This window comes from Hetaerina americana, unplaced genomic scaffold, assembly GCF_022747635.1.
Source record: "Hetaerina americana unplaced genomic scaffold, ioHetAmer1.1.p SCAF_2, whole genome shotgun sequence".
In the NCBI taxonomy this organism is placed as follows: Eukaryota; Metazoa; Arthropoda; class Insecta; order Odonata; family Calopterygidae; genus Hetaerina; species Hetaerina americana.
This window is the reverse complement of record NW_027286763.1, coordinates 85,471,960-85,494,985: the sequence shown is the minus strand read 5'-3', so window position 1 is coordinate 85,494,985 and position 23,026 is coordinate 85,471,960. Positions and strand designations below refer to the sequence as shown.

Below are 23,026 nucleotides of genomic sequence, written 5' to 3'. Positions count from 1 at the left end.
ATAAAGGAAGTAATTTATGCTTACCAAGTGAAGAAAAGCAGTTGGCGTGACCTGTCCTGACGAGAGCACGGATGAACTCCCTCACGAAATACTATGCTCCCTGAACAAAGGCTGGAATCTTCTGTGTCCCAGAAGACGTGCTCCAGTTGCAAACCAGGGAACTGAATAGGCAATCAGGTTGAATAATATTCGCATGTGCCGAACGACTTGCGCACTCAAGGGCTGAAAGTGTGTTACTTCAAGAATACCACTATGTTCGTGAATGGTGATCCACCTGAAAAGACCCAACGATAACATATAAACTACCATCGAATTTTTATGCATCTGGTATACAGGTATATGGTAACTTAACAGTTTGGTGCCTCCCTTTAATTGCAATAAGACATTTGGGCGGGAGTAGGAGGGGTGCCTAAAAGGTAATAATAATTTTCCTGGTGAGGCCAGGAGGTAAAACTGTTTCAGGCCTGGTTTAGACCGGTTTAAATCCCACGTAAGGGACATCATCGCATTTTTGTTTCACTTTTTATAGTGAAATCGTTAACATAACCTTTTATCGCCGAAAAATACATTTTACAAATGCATGTTAATGCAACTATCACATCATAATTATTTAAGATTTCGTTAATCTATTAATACAGCTCCAAAATATTAGCTCCATTTCACATCACGTAATATGATACCACTAAATACTTCACTACCATAAAAGACTTAAATTTCAATATGATACCACTACATTAAAAATAAATTATTCATGTTAGAATACTTTTCAACAGCTTTCAATACTTTTCAACACTTTACAACATGTAATTGAAGTGAGTAGTAGAATCATAGTGCTCTTGTTACATACCAAATGTGTCCTTAATTATTCATCTTCAGAAAAATATTCCATTTGATATATCAATGATAGCGTCTAATATTTCTTGATATGGCGTAGATGGAAGTTTACATCATACGGTAGCTTTTGAATGTGAGTGGGGGAAAAAGCCAAAGTAGTCTCCCGTAATTTCAGGAAACTCATGTACCAAAAACAGATTTGTTCCCATTTGATTCAACAATAAATGTTAGTCGTCTGAAAAATGTTAACCCTTGATAGCTATAGGAAGTGAAAATAAAATTATTATTACATATTTTCCGCGTATTTCCGATTATTGAGGAAAACATTTTGCAACATAAAATCTTAATAAAACAGCTACTTGTGAACTTAACCCTCTTCTGTCACACTCCAACAGACAAAATTTCTTATTATCTGCATACCCTTCAATGAATTTATCAGAGAGAGAAGTTTATGCATTATTCGAGGAACTGAGGAAGAAGTCATATATTTAATGTAATGCATTTGCGGATATAGTTCTCCAATTTAAAGATTAATGTATGAGTCTTTACATCCAGATAAGAGCTGATTCCAGGATCCAATTCGTTCATAGTCAAATCTAATGGGCTTACTTCCTGGTAAGGCTTACACGGCCTCCTTTAATTGGCTTAGAGTCACATCTCAGACCTCCTTGAGGAAACGTGTCTTATATTTATTTATCCTTTTGACATGCTCCTGACAAATCCACTGTTTCCAAGTGTGCCTGCATCCATCCGTTTATTCCTCTCTCTACACATGCAGACCCTTCCCAATGTGGGTATATATACTAAGCATTCAGATTTTGATAATTTCAAATATCTCTGTATTCAAATTATAGTAAGTATTAAGTAAAAAAAATAATTTATGCATAGAAGGAAAAAACCCAAACATTCAAATTTAACAATATCACTTACAGGTAAGCTGACATGATGGATATTATGACTTGGCTGCTCCAATTACTCATCAGCCTGGAGATTGTGTTCCACGCAATGGAACTTGTGAAATTCAATGATATATGCATCGAAATAGATTTCCTTGGACTCCAATTTAAAATATAGATTTCTTCATAGTAAATAAACTTTTACTTTTTTATGGGTGTCACTGCATTTTTAATGGTGTCATTACTCCATTACGACAAAATCATGGATAATCAATTGATAAAGTGATCATGACACCATCTCTCCCAAATTCAACATCAAATTTCAACACAAAGCGATATAATCTTCCATGAAGTGGACAGTTGACGGCAATCTTCCCCAGAAAAAAATATGTACCCCCTTTCAAATTGAACCAAAATCGTCCTAACCACTTTTCCCAGGGATCCTGCTTCTCAAGTACTACACCCGTACGAACCATCTTTTTTAAATCATTGATGGCTTTGCAGTCTGCTCCTTTGATGGACTGCGTTTCGTTCGCAATACATCCTTTCCAAAGCCTCTTGAGGGAGAGAGAGGGTGGAGAGGTGGCTGTAAAATGGTTATCTCTTTCAAGGAAAGGAGCGTCCCGAATTTTAGGGCTGCGTAAAAGACGAAAAGTCGGCGAGTGAGCGACGTCATTAATCCTCGTCCTTAATGAGGACACGCCTCCCTTTTTGGAAATGCAAGATGGTTGAGAGGGCCATAACCATGCACGCGAAAGAAGGGGTCGACGCTCGACAAAAGGTCTCCGTCCTCTTTTTATTAGCATGTACCCGGAAGAGACAATGACTAGCTAACGAAAGAAAAAAAAATTCCCCTCCGAAGCGTGTCAAATCATTAAAAATATATCGATTACATCAAAAAGGAGCTTAATATTCCCTTAAGTTGTGCTAAAGGATTAGACCACCAGATGGACGAATCTTATTTCAGCCTAACAATTTACTTATAATTCGAACGATTACGGTACACACTCCAAGAGTAAAGAGCGTTTTCTTCAATTCTAACCTGTAAAAAAAAGGCGAAAAAATGACGCACGGAAGAGTCGAATCGTGCAGCTTTGTGCGAATCGGGTACTGCGCAGTGCATGGCTGCCCTGATCTGCTTTTTAACTGCCCGCCTCAATCCCTGACATAACCGATTTGCCTAATTAATGCTCACGGGAAAAGTCCAAAAACAACAGCCCAATTATCAAGCACCCTTCTTGGTTAATAATAGGCACGATACTCCCTCGGATACAGCCTCCCCCCCCCCCCAGTATTCAACATTGAGGCATTTAAAGCTGGGGTGCATCCCTAGCATTTCGATGCTTTTGTTAGTCCCACGACGAAATCTGATGCGACTATTATTATTACCACTTATTTACTTTCCAAGAAATTTTATTTAGGCAAGCAGATATTGCTGTGGTTCTCATCATATTTTCTGTATTTTCGATCCAAAAATCCCTACCACTTCCACGCGTCAACGTCAAGTGGAGAACTACTCGAAATCGTCCCTCATCCGGCAGTCTAGGAAGGAAACCACGTCAATATTTCGGGAAATTCATGAAAAATAAACCTGTAATGGCCCGAATATGAGCATAAAATACACAAATCTGATGTTTTTTTGACGCATTTTGGCAGGGAATTCGTGAATTTGAGGTGAAGATTAAATTTTGAAGGCCTTCGTTGCTGCACACCGTATCTTTCCGTCAGCGGTTTGATGAAATGCTGTCTACGTTACATATCGTCTGGATTTGGAAATGCTCGCATGGTGATAAAGAATTAGGTCACCTACTCAAATCGAAGACCTGTATTTGAAAATTGAATGTGATCGCAATACGAGAATCAAAACTGCAGCCGCATACGGAGTACAACGCTAAACATTTTCTCTACGGCATTTATGACATGCATTCAATACGCAATTTGTCACTTTCGTGCGAATAGGAGATGAAATGGAAACATTTTCCGATAAAAGAAGAGAAATAAATGGGGATATATGAGGATAAATCAATGGTGCTTTGTAATTTTAGATATGGACTTTCCCAACTAGAAGTAACAATGAAGAATACGTGCTGCGTTCCAATTGATTGCGTGCTCATGAGAATAGAACTATGAACCTTTTTTTTGCATCATTCGTCCTACATGAGGCTCTTGAAATATACGATCATACGCATTCGTATATGTATCTTGTATGTGTGTTTATACGTATACGCGCACATCCCTTTTATTGGTTTTATGCATACTCTTTGAAAACTATTTAGTAATATCATTCATTTCCGTATTTTTATTATTTTACGGATTAAGGGAACTTATAACTGCTGAAATATATATATATATATATATATATATATATATATATATATATATATATATAACACCAAGTTTCATAATACGTTATAAACATGGCGTAATATGAAACTTAATTAACCGTTGATCCCGTTTGAAGTTTTTGGTGTTGGTGAAAAAACTTTTTATTTCTTTCGAACTAATTTTATGCCTATTACTTAACAAAATAATTATCATAAAAAGGCCAGGTTCATGATATTCTATGAACTTATGGCGGAAGTATAGCATAAATCACGCATATATTTTGTGTCTTTTATTGTAAAAGAAACTTTTTTAATTAATTTAACGTAAATCTAAGGTACGCAAATAAATGTATTTAACTTGCGCTACGCGGACGCAGCCCGAAAAATGTGGAAATCACCTACTCATCGCCGCGGAAACCTTCGAACGAACGTATTTAACTTGGTTTGCGTCACCAATTTCCACTATGAGACGAGAAATTGCAAAATATTTGGACTTTCACAAGTGCTTCATCGAGTAAATATATGCAAGCATATAGAATCTGTTATGCAAATCGTAAACATAATATTCACGAGTCAAATTTGTTTTTTCTTAACTGTCAAGCCATTTTATTAAATAATAATGTTTGCGGAAGATATCAACATTTTCAATGATACCTCAAATTATGCATCGTTTCATGAATGAAATTATTAAATGAAAATGATAAGCACCGCTTTCAATATCTACAAAGGATTAAATACAAGTTAGAGTTTTTTTTTTATTTTTAAAACACATGATGAATTCAGATTTTACGGAAGAATAACCTTTGATTATGCAGCGCAGCGTACTAAATTGAGTTTATGATTATAACAATAAGTACTAACAAAATGTTAATGAACGGAAACGATGCTGCCTTCACGTCAAATATTTGATTATGTACTGGGGTAAAGTCGGACGGAACGAGGTCAATTGCTTAGAGGTCATTTACGTCAATTAGACACGATGAGTAATTATGATCTCCGTTGCTGTTTGGAACTAAGATAATGGATGGCTTTGGTAATGGATGAGGTAAGGAGGTAATTATTAGTAGGTAGTGATGAGATTAACGAGTGAAGCAGAATTTGGAGGGATAATTTATTTAGTACTGCGGAAAATATGTTATCTAAACTAGCATTCAGCCGAAATACAAATAATTTTGCACCTCTCCAAGGGATACATTAAATATCTGAAATCATTTATTAAGTGCGAATTTTTTCATCGAGATTAAGCGACTTCTAAATCCATATTATCATTTGTTGGCAAAGATTTCAGTACACATTTTTCCTCATATAGTTTCATAAAATATTATAAATTCATTTTTATTGACATCGTAATAGAATAAATATTTTAATTTTTATCACCGAGCTCTAGCAGAACGTTCGAACTCCTGTAAAAACTAAATGCGGATGTTCCAAGATTAATCCCATTCTTTTTTGAGGCACAGAAAAAGTTATACCAAGCTGACATTAGACTCTCAACGCTATGAAATCAATACAAGCCTTGTTTGAATTTTTAGTTACAGTAAAAGGTTGATCAGCAAATTTTGAAAATATTTGAAAAATTTTGAAAAAAAGCTTTCGTAAAGAAATTTTTATATCACTCATGCCAAAAAAACCGAAAAAATTTTGATTTTTAAACGTTTACTTTTCTTAAAGAATACTCATAGAATGAATAAAATCTATATTGATATATGTTTTTATGTTACTTTAAGTTAATTTTCATATTGGTGCAATAAAATTGCTATGATTTTAAGTTCAGTCAAATATACCACCATAGAGAAATAGGCACAAGAGGATATTCAATCTTAAATTACGTTTATTTTTAACATTCCATATCTTATTTTCTTGCGTTTAGCATTTATACACACACACACACACACATATATATATATATATATATATATATATATATATATATATATATATATATATATATATATATATATATATATATATATATATATATATATATATATATATATATAATCCTTTCTCTTTATTAAACTAATTACAAGGTGCTTCGAATGTTAATATCGGTGAAAAAAACAATAACTCTCTTTCCTAGGGCTTGAACCAGCACCCTACAAATGGACGGTACCATGGTTCCCTCTGGCGCCATCTCAGATTCTTTTCCAGCCATATAATTAAGAAGGAGAGTAGAGGAAATGGTACCCGAAGTGGACTACCCATCCAGAGGATCATAGAGAAAGGAAAGGAGGATATGGTTGAAAAATAATAAGTAACACGGTATATCCCCTTCCTAAACACAGCTCTAATGCGTATCTCATGAAAAGTCTAAGGAAAATCCAACAGCAAACCCACGATCCACGAATCGAGTCCCAGCAATATGGAAGATATTTTTCCGAAGAAATTTCCCTCATCCCCAATGTCAGAGCGACTAAGCCATTGAGTATTGAGCAATAGCGGCATTCCGAGCATAATGCGCCCTCTCACCATAATTTGGAGATGTAGTGGCAGATTTGCATTCAGGGTAGAGCATTCAATTACTGACCAAGGGGGACCCCCTTAGTCAGTAATTGAATGGTTCTGTTCAAATCCACTCAATGCCTCCGGACATACCTGTCAAAACCAAAGATTTTCTCGGAAGTTGAACTTCGTGGAATTAATCCCTTCTCTTAGGGGGTGAATTATGCACGGCATTATTAGGTGAGCTCTGTTCTCACCAATGAGAGCCAACCGCTCTGTTAATTACCCCCATGTTCACCTTAATTTGTATGTAAACCGCACCTTCTGGTAATGATATTAGAGATGTGGAATAAGTATGTTAATAAATATACCCGTCAACCACACCAAAATATGAAGCACTAATTTGTAAGATGATTAATTGAATGCCTAGTTAGTTTTGTACATTTGATTGGACAAATATGTTGGGAATATGTTTTATTTTAATCCTATTATAAGCAAACCCTCCGGAAGAAACTTTATATTTTTAGGGAGAAATCAAAAAAATTTCCCGCTAGATCATTTATGTTTCATTATTTCTTTCAAATGTATCACCGAGGGATCCGGGTACGAATCCCGGTCAAGGCGAATACTTTTTTTACTCAGAAATTGTTGCATTGTAAAATAAAAACTTTTAACGGGATAATTGTTGGAAAACAATAATGACATGCTCAGTTAACAAAACCGACATAATATACCGCCTTTAGAGACATATGGATTAATTTTCAGAATACTTGGGTCAATTCCATTTAAATACATAAAAACCTAAAATTTTACGTCAGTCAGTTCGAGAGAGATAACGCAAGGACTTCCTGGTTAGTCACACATCCTAATCTTCATTCTTTTCCCAGATTGGGGATCCATACATCTTACGCTCACCCCTCCTGCTTTATCTGCTCTCCTTTTTTTACGAAGAGAAGTAGAAGTAGCGGGAAAATTTGCTATGATAGCCTCGAAGTGGCCCCCCTTTGTCGATAACACAATCCCTAAGACGCATGGTTCGTTCTCGATCACAATTCTTACTTCCTGTGTTTTTCCATCCAATATCAATCATGTCAAATAACTTGACAAGTAAAATATATTTGGAAACTTCCAAACTATTGCTTCGTAGACATCTTTCAGGAAATTATTCAGGGATATTTATATCAGTAAGTAGTAAAAAAGAACGGGAAAATCTAGTCGTCTTCCTTAAAAATCTTGTTTCTTATATCACATGTTCTTCGTAGCACTAAAGTCTAGTAATTTCTAGCCCACGTCATTGGAACCGCACTTAATCCAACACTGATCTAAATATCACTTAATTTATAAATTTAATTTGTTGACAACACTTATGAACGTCCAACGGAAATATATGAGAGTACTCTGTATTATTATACATAAAACACTGTTTCTTATGCGTACCAAAAAAAACCGTGAAAATTCAAGGATTATCTCTAGTCTAGAAAAGGCGTCGGTATATGTCTTTCACAAATAACGTCACCTCGAATAATATTTTACATCGTATGTGGCATCCCGCACGAAGCAATATCAAGGGGCAGTGGGTAAGGGTCGAATACAAGAGTTGAATAATCGATTTTCGGGTGAGCATGAGTTCTTCTCAAATTGGGACAATGCTACGCGAACATGTCAGACTTTTCGTAACCAATCAATGAATAATAAAGGGGCTAACTTGTCAGAGATTCCATGGCGTAAATATTTCGAGAATATTTGCGCTTGCCGTATTTTCGATCGCGTTGTGCCAGTAAAATAGTCCTAGGGGGAGAAAAACCCACGGGCGCACGGATTGCCCAAAGGCTTACCTCTGTAAATTTACACTTGATATTTTCCATCAGAATTATATGAGATATTTCATATTATATGAGATTATTCTTAGTTCACCATCCCAAAGTCTATCATGTAGTAGTTCCGCCAATCTATCCTGTTACCCGCCAACGTTTTCATTTATCAAAGTTACTCGCACGGACGTCTTCCACAACATATTCTTCTGCTGCATCTATAATGATCGTCTCTACGGCGCCTTCATTAATGATTTTCAATTAAACTAATGTTACCCTTTCTCGAAAATATTATAAAAAAGGAAAATTGCTCAATAAAATGGTGATAGGCTCGATTTTGTGAAAATTTAATATTTTCCAGAGTGATAAAACAAGTAGTAGTAGTTTTCTTTTGGGGAGGCGACCGACTCCTGAAGTCATTTTCGCCATAAGGGATGGACAGGAAAGAAAGAAGGTTGGAGAGAAACCCGGCGTCGGCATTAGCCTACTCTTTACGAAAGGCGCCAAGGGGTCCGCAGTTTAACGTCCCATCCGACGGATAGCGTACTCACTCAAAGTGGCCTCCACGAGGCACCTCAAGTCGGGATCGAGATACCGCCGGTATTTGAACCCGCGCCCTCAGGGTGGGAAGCCAGTACGTAAGCCCCCGCAATCTCGATCCCCGTGATAAAACAATGGCGATTCATCATCGCCAGTCACATTCGAGTATTACCCACTGTAATAATATCATGCACGTGATGATAATGAGTTGGAAAAGAAGCAAATAGCGCAATAATAAAGAAGGAAATTATAATTTTAATTTTTCTGCGAGGACAACGTATTGTATATTCTTCATGCTGATCGCGCACGACCGTCGCCACTAAACCGTAATATTCTCCCGAACGAGCGCCTAAGGAGGATAGAAATAAAACGATACTACCAATATTGAAAAGAAGGAGCGCATTCGGCTCCAGTTTTTGGATCGATTCCATCGTCGTCACCGTGTTCAGTGTGATGATCATGTGTCACGATCACATATTTACTAAAGAAAATACTCGAGCGACCACGCCCTTGCCCCGTTTATCACCCGACGGGTTGGCCTCTTTAATTTCGCGATTTTTGACGGACGCCTAGCGCTCCAGCCGATGATTGTCGACTGGTCTGGGCCTTTCAATGGCAGCCACCGTCAAATCACGCTCTGGGATTCGCTCGGCGTTTGTTGCATCCAATCGGACGCAGGCTGGTGGTGGCGTAGAGATAACGAGGCTCACGAGGGTGAGATGGGCGGGCGATGGGGAAACTGGATCTTCCGCTAATCGCTCTCATAAATCCTCACCAAGGCGTCGCACACGACGGAGGAGTCAGTTCTTGGCTTGTGTGCACGTGCATGTATGTTTGCATGCGTGTGTGTGTGTGCGTGTGCACAAGAGCTCCTGCGGTTTGGAGCTCCCGTCCTCCCAAGAGAAGTGAAGCGGTGGGTGAAGCGTCCTCCTTGACTTCCCAGGAAAGAATTGACAACCCGAAGACGCCATGTCATCCACAGCGTACTTCTATTAAAAGTAGGAGTCAGGGAAACCTTTTCGGTGTACTCGTACTGATCCGAAATGATCGCCGAATTTACATCGACATCTACCACTCATTCAAGAGATTCAACCATCGACAGGTGTCTCAAGCGGTTGAAATGGACTGAATTTCGTTTCTCGCGCACGTATCTCCTCCAAAAAAGAGGAACTTTGATTTTCCTCAAAGAAAGCTCATCTACATGTAGAGGGTAACCATTTATTCAACACAAACCAATCATATTGGATGAAATGATGAGTGGGATTGGAAACTCTCGCGTCCTCGTCTAAGGAATATTTTATCATTTTATCTACAGATAGAAAATTACTTTATATCAGTTTGAAACTAGTCCAACCGATTCCTCTATATTCTGAATTTTACAGTGAAATTTAAGCGTCAGCATTTCAACTACGTTGCTTCTCTTTCTTCTTAGATGTTCTTCAAGTTTCATGTGCATTCAAAACGATGATATAATATTCAGAATCCAAAATCTTTGGAAAATTATTTGATACAATGAAGTTGTTTCTATATCTACATCACCGACAAATATGTATGATCTGACCAGTATCTTCCTTTTTTTTATATTTTCTTGCACTGTCAATACCACTTTGGTGGATACCGTTAGAGAGACCTAGAGGCCATTGAATGTGTTAGCCTCGGTGCAAAAATGAAGAATAACTAGAATTTCCAATAGCTGATTAATTTCAACTTTGACCCGACGGAGTGTTTTTTACACCTTAGTTAACTTTTTCATGTTTTTCTATGTGCATTTCAATGTGCCATGAAGATATATAAGAAACACGACTATGGACGACACTTGAGAAATTGCCATGAACGATATAAACGACAAATGGTTTCACCGAACTAATTTTTTTCTATATTAATAAAGGACGGCATTCAAAAGGTTCATTTTACTCAAAGAATAAGGAGTTTTATTTCTCCGACTTGTTGGAGAAAAGTGAGACACGCCAAGTAGCAAAAAATATGAAGTACGCCGTTAAACTGAAATATTATATTTCTTAGCCACTCGTTTTTTCTTCCTTTGTCCTTTTCTTCTTTTTGCAAATTCGCTGCTAGTTCGATAAAGTCCTGAATGACCAAAATAAGTTTTCGATGGCTTTGTCGTTTTATGCATACACTCGGGCGTTCCCAAGAAAAACACATAACACAAAATCGAGTAGAGGATAGAACTAAAAAAAAAGATTCTTAGTTAGCCCAGACCTTTATTTTCCTCCTACACTCCATTTTTCTTCACTCACTTTTGGAAAATTTCCTTTTCATTTCAACCAGGGCCATTTAAAGCCATACACAAGGTAAACGATGGCATGCTGAAATGTATTGGAGCGCATTGGAACGCGAGAGTCGATTCATCAAATAATGTTTCCTTGGCTTTAACTCTGATGAATCACTGCCTGTCCTCAGAGGAGAATAAGAATTTTAATATTTTATAACCACTACGTCGTAATAAACAAACCTCCCTCAGATATTTCAAATTATTTTCCAAGGCGCGTATAAAAAATGGAAAGCTCTTCTCAACCATTATGTTACCGCCTGCGACAAGGTTCTTGAAGAGTTGCTCATTAAGAGGTGTAGCTATATTGAATTTTCAAGGGGCCTTGGTCGAAGGGGTTATATGTACTCTGAGAAGCCCCTCATCGAAAAAAATGACAAACCTAAACTTCTAATCAAAAGGGAAAAACCTGCACCACTATAAAACCCCTTTAAATTGAAATGGCGCACATTATATATTATTAGTGCCATTATTCATGGCACTTAAACAATACCCATTCAAAAAAACTGGATCACACCAGAAATTAGGCATTTGCCCAGGGTATTAAGGATAAAATCACAACCCAATATGTCCTCTGCAGATAACACACTGCACCATGAATAGTCTAACTTAAAAAAGCTGTACCGTATTATGATCAAGAAGTCAAAGAAAGAATATAATGATAAACTAATCTTAAATGCAATCAATAACACAAAAATGGCATGGCATATTATTAAACAAAATTCTAGATCTAATGTTGTGGAGTTACCAGATCAATTTAGGAAAGATAAAAATAAACCAGCGGATCCAATTAAACTAGCAAACGAATTCAATAGTTCCTTTTTAAAGCTACCGATGGTTAATGTACAAGAACCTCCTCATGATATCAATATCTCCTTTGCTACGTCTTACAAGTCTATTTTTCTTAAACCATGTAGCATTTCAGAGCTTTGCTCATACATTACCAAGGTAGGAAAGAAAGCCTCAACTGATATAAATGGTATATCAGGAAAAATAATTCATAATTGTATAGATGAAATTTTAAGTCCCTTACTCTTACTTGTAAATCAGAGTCTGAGAGAAGGCACATATCCTGACGCACTCAAAGTATCCAAGATAATACCAGTTTATAAAAACAAAGGAAAAAAAATGATATGGGAAATTATCGGCCCATATCTATTATCCCCCAGCTAGGAAAAATATTTGAGTATGTGTTTAGTAAAAGGCTAACAGAATTCCTTGAAGGTAATAACCTGCTGTCCCCAAAACAATTTGGTTTCAGAAAAGGGAAGTCAACAGAGCAGGCAATTTTCAATGCAGTTGACACGATCATACAACAAATTAACTCCAAGCAGAAAGTAATGGGTGTATTCTTTGACTTGTCCAGAGCATTTGATATGGTTGAGCATGATAAACTCTTGTTCAAATGTGACCAAATGGGTATTAGAGGCAAAGCACAGCAATGGTTGGGAACATACCTCAAAAATCGGCAACAAAGGGTAGCTGTCCAGAATAATGGGAATACCTTCCTCTCTTCACCATAAGGTGTTGAAAAAGGTGTTCCTCAAGGGTCAGTGTTGGGTCCAACTTTATTTCTCATTTATATAAATGACCTACCCAAAAAATTACGTGTAAATCCTCTCGGTAACTGTGTCTTATTTGCAGATGATGTGAGCTTTGTGCTGCATCAGAAATCCTTTGAAGATTTGATGACTCTAGGTAAAGCCATTATTCAAGACATGGGCATGTGGTGCTATGGGAATAACCTTATTCTCAATGAAACAAAAACTCAGGCCATGATTTTCTCTGCAAAAACCAGTCATTCTGATAAAAGTACTTCTCAGCCTATGTCAAATAACTGTAAAATTATTAACGAGTATAAATTTTTGGGAATATATTTTGATAAATACCTGAAAGGGGACCTGCACATCACAAATCTAAGTAAAAAATTAAATTCTATGTACTATCTTCTTTCAATTCTGAAACATACTGTTAGTATGGATGTTTTAAAAACGCTCTACTATGGTCTTTTTTATTCTCTTGTATCATACGGTATCATAATCTGGGGAAGTGGGTCATCGACTAAGTTAAATAAAATATTTATTATTCAAAAGAAATTGCTTAGGTCCATGTGCAATAAACCCTATAGAGCCCACTGCAGACCTCTCTTTCAAAGCCTTGGCATCTTAACAGTCCCTAGTGTTTTTATTTATAATTCGATAATTTTTGTAAAAAAGAGCATGCATCTATTCCCATCAAATAATAGCACACACGCCTATGGGACTAGGACAAGAAATCATCTGTGTGTAGTGACTGCTAGCATGACAATGATGTCCAAGGGACCTCGTTCTCTGTGCATCCAAATATTCACCAGGCTTCCAATTAGTTTAAAAAATGAGCAATTACTCTCTATTTTTAAAAATAAGTTATTTATGTACTTAAATGAAAAATGTTTTTACATTGTGAACGACTACTTCAATTCTGGGTAATTCTGAATTATATATTGTGTAAATCCTTAACTATGTGTGTAGGTGTTATATTATTTTTCTTTTCTCTGACTAGTAATCCAGTTACTGTACTTCTTGACGTACCCTATACGATTACATAATTGTATGATATTCTGTACCATACTATGTACTTGTCAATTGGGGAAATAAAAATATTATTATATTATATTACCCATGTTTAAAATACATGCTTGAATGGTCACACTAACGGGGCTTGTTATTGCGAATTTTACTCTTGCGTTTTAGCTAGGTCATTATCAAGGGTAGGAAAAAATGAAATCTTCTGATAAGCTTCTTGCTTGGAAGGATCATTGAGTTAAATTAAAGAACGATCGCCAATTTAAGAACCACAAGTTTGATTATGAGTTTTCGAAAAACTGACAAAAAGAAAATAGTATAATTCAAGCGTAATACAACCATTCGTATTCCCGAGTAGTAGCCAAAATTAAGCCTTCACCGTGGGGAGTAATTTGAAGAAATGAGGCATAATACGAGTAGTTGAAAATGGAAATTTAATATTTTAAACAGGTATAACAATAACGGAAGTACGCAACTTCCATCAATTGCATTTTACAAAAAGAAATTTTAAATAAATAAAATTACATTGAAGGATTCGTAGCATCTTTAAGCGATATAATGCCCAAAAAACTTTTGAATATTTTTATGCAACTCACATTTTCATGAGGGAGATTATATTTTGCCCCCAAAAGTGTATCATATGTGGAAAATGACTCCGTGTTTGTCTTTAAGGGAACAATAAAATAACAGCTAAGATTTGTCAGTTACCAATACCAACTATGATCCTCGATAGAATTGTATATTTATAGCTTAGTGTAACTTCATATATTTTGTTCAAATAAGGATAACATTGGGTATTCAGTAAAGCTCATAAACCTGATAAAAACAATCGGTAGCCTTTTTTGAAGAAACATTATCCTGCCGAGAAATATTTTCAAATCAGAAACATTTATAGACTCTAGTTTTTACTTCTCAATCAAGTATCATGAAGTTCGATGGCGTTTCCTTTCACTCTCACAAGTTAAAAATTAAAATAGTAAAATATTTACTCATCTGCGTGGTCCCTCAAAAATAAGTGGATTTCTGATGTAACCCTGCAATATCATAAACAGTTATTTCAATGTCCTGAATGTATCTTTTTGAATATGGTTAAATCAGCGAAAATTATGCATCCCTCATTGACGAAATGCCCCGAGATTGATTCCCGGCATCTTGAAGTTCAATCCAAAGGTTGAGAAACCTGACCATTTAATTTGATATCTTTGTTTTCTTTGCTGATCCCTGGGTTGTTATATTCTTCAAATGACTTCAACGTACGATATAGTCAGTTTCATTTTTTCGTGTGCTTAAGAACTTTCAATGCATTCGTGAATCTCAATCTTTATTATTTCAATAGGATATATTTTCATTAGGATTTATTATATTTCTATTTTATTTTTAATTTAAGTTTTATATAAAACGTATTATTTCGTCATGCTTGTTATTGTTTCCAACTTAACCACTTTTAATTCATTGAAATGTTACCCCCTGATCACAGGGTAGACCTCAAATTGTTGTTGTCAATTATTTTAGATATTCTCCATCGTGGATGCAGATACCTATTGAAACCTATCGGGGGCCCTAACCTACCAAACCTAGTGACTGGTTTCAAAATAGGGCCTTTGAGGTGAGAAGATAGCACACCGTACACTGCATAGTAACTTTGAAGAATGTATTTGAAATGTTATTTTCAGCGCAACCATGGGATGAGATCTATGATTTGACAAAATTCACGCAAGGATCCATGCGATATTACCGGGAATACTTTGATGAAATTAATTTTCTAAATGCTGGGGAAAAAATCAAAATCAACATGACTGAAATTTAACGCAAAATCCGACTTAACTTTTGTGATACATGAGCAAAGTTTGCCGGCAGATTACGCTCGAAAATTAATTTAAAATGCTAAAACTACAGCATTACCCTTTCCATTTTAATCTTTTGAAAATTAGTTTCGATAGGATCTATGAATTGACGGCGCAGATGACTTACCGTACGTCGGGTGAACACTTACAGCAATTCAGAAAACTGCGTTCGAAGTAAAAGCACCCGTGTCTCTAAGGATGAGTAGTTTTCGGTTTCAGCCTCTCTTTACATTGTGACATCAAAGTCGGGAGTGACAACGGAAATAGAACAACTTGAGGAGGAATAAACCTCAACAATGCTCTCTCACTGACGTAATATTCATTTCTACGAACACGAAGTGAAATAAGCTATACGATAGGTAGTCTATCATTCTGTCAGCAAACTCCAGTGCGGAGATGGGTTTGGGAACAAATCCTCAGGCTTTAATTAATAAGGCAGAAAGGAAGCTTTACGACTTGTATCATGCCTTGTCCCTCCTCTTTTCATATACTGGCTCTCTTTAATAACCGAAAGTGGTGTTGGATAGATGCCTCTTATGAAGGGTTTACGTCTCTTGCAGAACAACAACTGCCGATCCCCTTCAGCAACACCCACATTTATCGGAATTTATTTTTCCAAATATTTTAAGTTCGTCGCGATGTTAAGTAGCGACACGGAGCACTCACTGCCGTGATCACACTTTGAAACGAAGTATGTACGCTCAGGACTAATTTCAATCGTGCTAAACACAAGTGTTTTCGTTGAGACCATGTGTCCATCCCTTTGAAAATTACTTCACTGGGATTCTTTTCTTCGGCGCTAAGTATTCTGCTCTAATTTCATATAGGCAATGGAATCTTTGGGATTCTGGTTGAAATAACACAAAATTATTTTTCAGAAAAACACCGCCTTTCAAGGAGTGATTTATCTCAGTGAAAATAAACATTGCTATCAATTCTTAAGATCACCCTAACGTTGGTTAACTTCTGCTCCGCGATATCATCGATAATTGTGCCATTCGTTACCATTAATGCCTTTATTTTTGTTTTCCTGAATAAATGAAAAAATCAGACACCTCATTTCATTTTGATGAAGTCACCGTAAAAAAAACCAGAAGAGAAGCACTTTTTTAAGGAGCTTATAATTAATTGTTGTAGTCACTCCTACCCACGATGCTGTATTTATACTAATTACGCATTCTTATTAGGAACAATTTCTACTCTTAATAATGTTAAACGAAATTTCAGATTCAGCTGCTTCATTTCCAAGTGGATGGGTAGCGTGATAATTTTTTTCCAACAAACATTCATGCAATAAATTTTAATCTAGCCACAAAAACGATTACTAAATCTGAGAGAGAAATTTCTCTTCGCATAGAATGTTTCTCGGTGACTGATATGATGTGAAAAGAATTATATTTTTATTTAAATTATTAAAGTTTAACGTTTGTTTCGATTTTGCATAGTTGATTTCTTTCTTAAAATGTGATTCATGTATATGTACACTATCATATTTAAAGTTGGGCATATCATATTACTACTCTATTTTTAATAAGAAAACTGATCAGAAATAGTTACACAATATTATATTAAAATATCAACATATCGCAATCGGTGAAACTATTTCCAACAATATCTAACGGTTAGCGGTTCACAGCTGCTTACTTGTATCAAATTAATTTTATATTCTTGTTGTATCCATTCCGTATATCCGCAGATTTTTTTTTCTGTGGTCTCCCGATTCCTACTTGAGGCGCTTTGTGGAGGGCAATTTCAGTGAGTGCGTCGTCCGTCGGATGGGACGTTAAACTGCGGACCCCTTGCCGTCTTTCGTTTAGAGTAGGCTAATGCCGACGCCGGGTGTCTCTCCACCCTTCATCCTTTCCTATCCATCCCTAATGGCGCAAATGACCTCAGATGTCGGTCGCCTCCCTTAAAAACTTCTACTGCGATGGTGTACGACGAACTGTTTTCTTTCTCCTTACTGCTACAAGATGTGGTAAGGGAAAAAGAAACGCAGGGAGTCCCACATAACTTATTTGTATCTGTTCTATGAAATTGAGTCTCACTAGCTACTTTTCATCTGACCTATACCCAGAGACAAGAGGTCTTTAATGTGAACCCCTTTGTTTTACCCACCAACACGTAAAGTTACCACTTCAGAAATGAATAAACCCCGTGTTTCCAGATGTGATGAATGTTAATTTACATTCACTCGATTCACTCAATATTTGTAAAAGGGAATGCTTTGACAAATTGTCAAATAATAAGATATTACGAAGCGATCCATGATGAAAGGGCTGAGACAAACTAACCACCAGAGGGAGATCGAATACTACGAGTATAAGTACGTAGCATGAATACTACGAGTCTTCTATGTGAGGTGCTTGATTTCAAAAGTAGCCGACAGCATTTGAAGCGGAACCAAATTCAACATCTATTGTTTACCGTTTCTTCTGTTTGCAGTCTAACAGAGTTTTAATATTAGCTTAAAAATTAATTAAAGTCACTTTAAAAATCTATTTTAAAATCCACGTCAGCTCCATGATATGTTACATCCATAGAATTTGGTGTTACCCGAAAATACACTATGTGAAAATGAACTCGTTTTGATTATTTTACTTTTGGTACTCATCTCTGCCTACAAAACAACATTGATATCTTCCGTTTCGAGCAGAAATTTATAAGACTTAATGCTAACGTGGACTGTGGGTTTTTATAAAAAATCAAACTTTAAGGTACAAGTTTTAGATAAATAACTTTAAACCCAACATTGTGGAAAATCTTTTATGGTTTACATTACTCCTTTGAGCACATCGTAAAACTTCGGCTTTTGAATGGCCTTAGCGTAAAGCACGACGGCTTTTGTGATTCTAGAATCAGATAGGAAGTTGGGCGTTCGGAAATCTCCAAATAATCGCAGCATCAAAGGGAGAGAAGAAAAGATGCCTTGCCTTCGCAATTCATAGGATCACACGAAGGGGAAAAGCAGTGTGATCTGCTCCTACCGTTGCTCATCGCCTTTTCATCTCCCCTTACAATCTTCCTTTTTCACTGCATTCAACCAGATATTCCTCAAAAGCAACCCCGCCCACCATCTGGTGCCTTTCGGAATGGTGGTTAGGAAAATAAGCACCTCCATTCCACGTACATTGAACTCCATTTTCATATTTATCCTATTTTAACCAAGATAAATGGAAATACGAAGACAGCAGTCGAAGACATTATATATATAAACCACAAACACAGTAATCAACCCGAAGGTCGGTCAGGTAGGATATGGTAGAGTTCACCCAGCGTTGCCAGTCATATATGGGTGGAGCTGCAGGTGCCCAGGAGCTCCATATACATTATATATATATATATATATATATATATATATATATATATATATATATATATATATATCGATGAAACAGAAACACTCACACGAGCAGTATAATATTTGGACGGCACAATAGAACACAAATAACACTTAAAAGGACACTCACATGGTAGATTTTTTAATCTTTCGGCCTACTCCGAGGCCTTCTCCTTCCTTTTAAGTGTTACTATTTTATTTGTGTTCTATTGTGCCGTCCAAATATTATATATATATATATATATATTTCAGCGTATAATATGAATAAGGGGAGGGAACCAATAATTACAGCTCAACGTACAACTAAATCAATGAAAATACTACCAATGCGCCTACCATCAATCAAACTGCTTCATAAATAAGCTTTATTCTAACTCTGCTTAGTGGAATTATTTTAGTGTGGCTAAAAAAGAAATTTTTTACGTTGTCAATTGAAACCTTGCTTTCATTATATAATTTTACTTTTACCAATCTTACTCCTTAAAATGTTTTCAATAGAAATTGATATCTTTACCATGTGTAACTAGAAATAATATGCTGGTAAAATTAGGTGAAACATGTTTCCACTTCGGTGAGATAAAATGGAATTCAATTGTAAGACTTCTTTAAAATCACGCAATTCCTTTTGCCAAATTGCATCGTCAGAGATAGAGCTGGTGAGCTAAATATTAGAGCGAATCTGTATGCTCATTGGCAATATTTTGGAAACTCTTTCACTTTTATATACCTACAATTTTTAAATACAAATCAGCAATGAAGAAAGGATATTTGCAAATTACGAGTTTGACAGATAAACGGACTGCTTCTAGGCCAAAAGTCACCATAGCGTTTCAAGGTTCACTTTGGCCATGAACGTTGTGTAAATTTTCATAGTATATCCCCTTAGGGAATTTAATTAAAATGAAAATGTATATTTAATGTGATCCCAAGAGACGGATGACGATCATAAGAAAATAAAATTCCTGCATGCATGATTGAGAGGTAATGAATTCAGTATAACATTGAATGTTGTGAAAGATGCATCATGAATTAAATGGTGCTAATTTGACACATGGAAAGGAAATATATTTGGAAGTGAAGTGCGTTACATTTGGACAAACATTTAGAAAGACGCTTTACTACCTTCTGATAATGGGCTAAAAAGGGATCGCAGAAAAGAGATAATGACTTGGGGTCTTACTCTCTCCGTCTTCCTTTCTCTCTATTACCGGTACCCACTAAAGGACCTCGGTCCCCTCCCTCTGGAGTGCCGGGATGAATGCCTTCCTCCCGTTTCACTGCACAAGTTGGGCGTCTAACGACATTTGTCATCCCAGCGGGTTTCATCTCCTAATTTACGTGAAAGGGATAAGGACACAACCTGGGATCCACGTCCCGACGACTGACCTCAGATTGGAACCTCCGCGGTGACATGGTTGATTTTCTGGCGCCAAGTTTTCGTTCGGCGAGAGGGAAAATTTATCGCAGTGCAGCCTGCGATAACGGTTAAATGCCCAGGGGGGTATAAGCATGGAGACGAGGCGTTTCCGGACGTGACTTTGATGGAGGTGGTCATCCAAAGGTTTCATGGAAAATATTCGCCGGAACGGTGGAAATGGAAGGGATAGCTCGATTGGCAGAATTGAAAGTGGGAGTTTGGCAAAACGTATGCATTTCCTGATCAGAATTCAAAATCAACTGTAAAATAATGGTTAAAAATCGATGACGCTCATATTTGACCTTTTAACCGTATTTTATGAGATATAAATTCCAAGGAAGATCCGGGAGTAACTGAAATCGTTGCCAATAAGCTTTGTGTAAGTTCAATCAGTCTTAATTTCATCCAAAATGCCTATTTTTTTTCCTATCTTTTGCTGATATTCTCTGCATTCCTTCATTCATTAGGGCCTTTATCATTCCATTGCTTCTCTACCCCCATCGTACCCTTTTCATACGTTTTTCGAATTTCTTCAGCCCTCTCTCTTCCTGTACCGTGTCTAGAACTCCATCGTTAATTTTGTTTTTCCATGACTATCTTCTCAAAAGCTTCCAATCTACGCTTATCCTCTTAACTCAACAAACAAGTCCCCGAGTCATACAAAGCCACGCTATTCTTGGAAGTTTTTACCATTCTAACCTTAACATAAGGGGCGATCAACTCCCGCCTCTTTGTAAACACTTCTTTATCTACTATTCTTCTAACCCTTCTTCAAAACACTTCCTCAAGGGTGACCCGTTTGACCTTTAATAGTTAATCTCTACCAACTTCACTTCAAAACTTAACTTAGCATGCTATTTCTTAAGAATCTCATTATTTTCGCTTTCATGTTATTATTATTTTTGTATTATTATGTATAAATTTGATGGAAAGGGCTCATACAAACCTCCGGGAAGCTGGAGGCTTGTTTTTAATTGGATTCAACAATTGTTCTGTTTAGAAAAAGAGTAATTTTCCTTAATATTTTTGTGTTCTTGTTTTTATTTTAAAACTGTGTCATTTTTTCCCTTAAAGTTTGATTTTTCTATCTCTTCCCACAAATCTTCCCACGCCTGATAATTTTAACAATTCTATGCATCGTGCTTAACCTACTCCTTTTTCTTCTATTTTTCAAATTTTCCCATTTCAGTGTATCCAACATTTCCGTAACACTATCTGTTCTTTGGTACCTTCCGAGTACATATCTTGCTGCCTTTCTTGGAACATTTTTTATCTTCTTAATAATTTACAATGAGGAATGATTCCATAATATTTTTCATGCGGAACGTTTTGTGAACTCATGAGAAACGAGAATATTTTCGCATAGGCATTTTGGTCATTAGAGTCACGTCTACACGAGGAATACTTAGCCAAATAAGTTCATGAATTTGTGTCCTCTACAAAATTAGAGTGCACAAACTGCAAGACATTGAAGATGTATCGTACATTTTCAATGACATAATTACTGTATTTCCGCATCTGTAACTCCATCGTGGGGCTTTTTAGTATTATTTTAGCGAAAAAGTATGTAAATCTCGCTGCAGTCACCTCCTACTGATGCGGTTTTATAATCCCCGATTGGAGTAATTGACGGTCGATTTTTTTTCATGTTTCTCTTCTATCGCAAAGCCATGAAAGCCAATAATTTCAGGAATTTTGCGAAAAAATTGTAAAAAATCAGTAATTCGACACTTCCTTCTACTTTGCTACGATAGAGCTAGCGGACATTGTAAAACCAATTAGGAGATTTAACATCATTTCGCGTACGCTTCATGGCTCCTGAATGAGCGTATGGTATGGGTTGGGGAGACAGACATATTTAGATGACATACAAACATTTGCCACATGGAACAGCATTTGCTTCGTAAGTTGCATAATATTTCTTATTTGAATAATTTGAGGGATCCATGACTTTTAATACATCAGATAGTAGTGATCCGTAGTCCTAGAAGAACACCTAATTTCCTAGGCTAAAGAGAAAACGTCATTTTACTATTTATTCATCGCCATCTATCGGCCAACCTTCAGTTACCGCAAGCAAAAAGGTTATCAGATTTCCGCAGAAGAAAAAGGCTAACTTAAATATTAGAGTAAGAGTTCGTTAACTGTAGCATTTTGAAGTTTACCTATCCCGACTGTGTTTCGGACCAATATGGTGAAAGTAGTAAGGACATAATGAGAAGGAATGCATTGGACAAAGAAGCTTTCACGAGAAAGAGGAAAGTCACTACAGGAGTGTTGATTAAGGATGCAGAGAAACGGTTCGTTAAAACTTAGACATGAAGCGTGGTTTTGTATGGCGCGGAAGCATGGTTGTTGGAGCAACATGATGGGCATGGATTGGAGTTTTATGAAATGTGGGCGTGGATGGTCAAGGTAAAACAAACAGAAAGGGAAATAAACAATGAAGTGAGGGAGAATAACGCAGGGTGGGTAAGGAGAGAGAGTTGTGCCGAGAAAATAAAAGAGTGCCGGAAGGGTGGATACATAGTACGTGTATTTTGATTAGCAAAGGGATATTGACAATTATAAAAGAGGGGAGAACGTTGGGCAAGCTACGAAGGGACGGGGATAGGATGGAATGAAATGCGGAAGAATGTATGCGGAATTAAAGAGGGATTCATTGTAGATCCGGAATTAAGTTTAAGTTTTCTTAGGTAAGGTAAAGGAATCGCTGTACCGTTG

The 23,026-nt window shown here is 36.6% G+C and overlaps 1 long non-coding RNA gene across 1 annotated transcript in view; it reads right to left on the bottom strand.

Annotated features, from left to right (window-relative positions):
• LOC139687942 (uncharacterized) overlaps window positions 1-23,026 on the bottom strand; it is a 559,283-nt gene that overhangs the window by 467,808 nt on the left and 68,449 nt on the right. Inside the window, exon 2 of the long non-coding RNA XR_011700705.1 lies at window positions 25-274. This is a non-coding gene — a long non-coding RNA (uncharacterized lncRNA). The remainder of the gene's footprint in view (window positions 1-24; window positions 275-23,026) is intronic.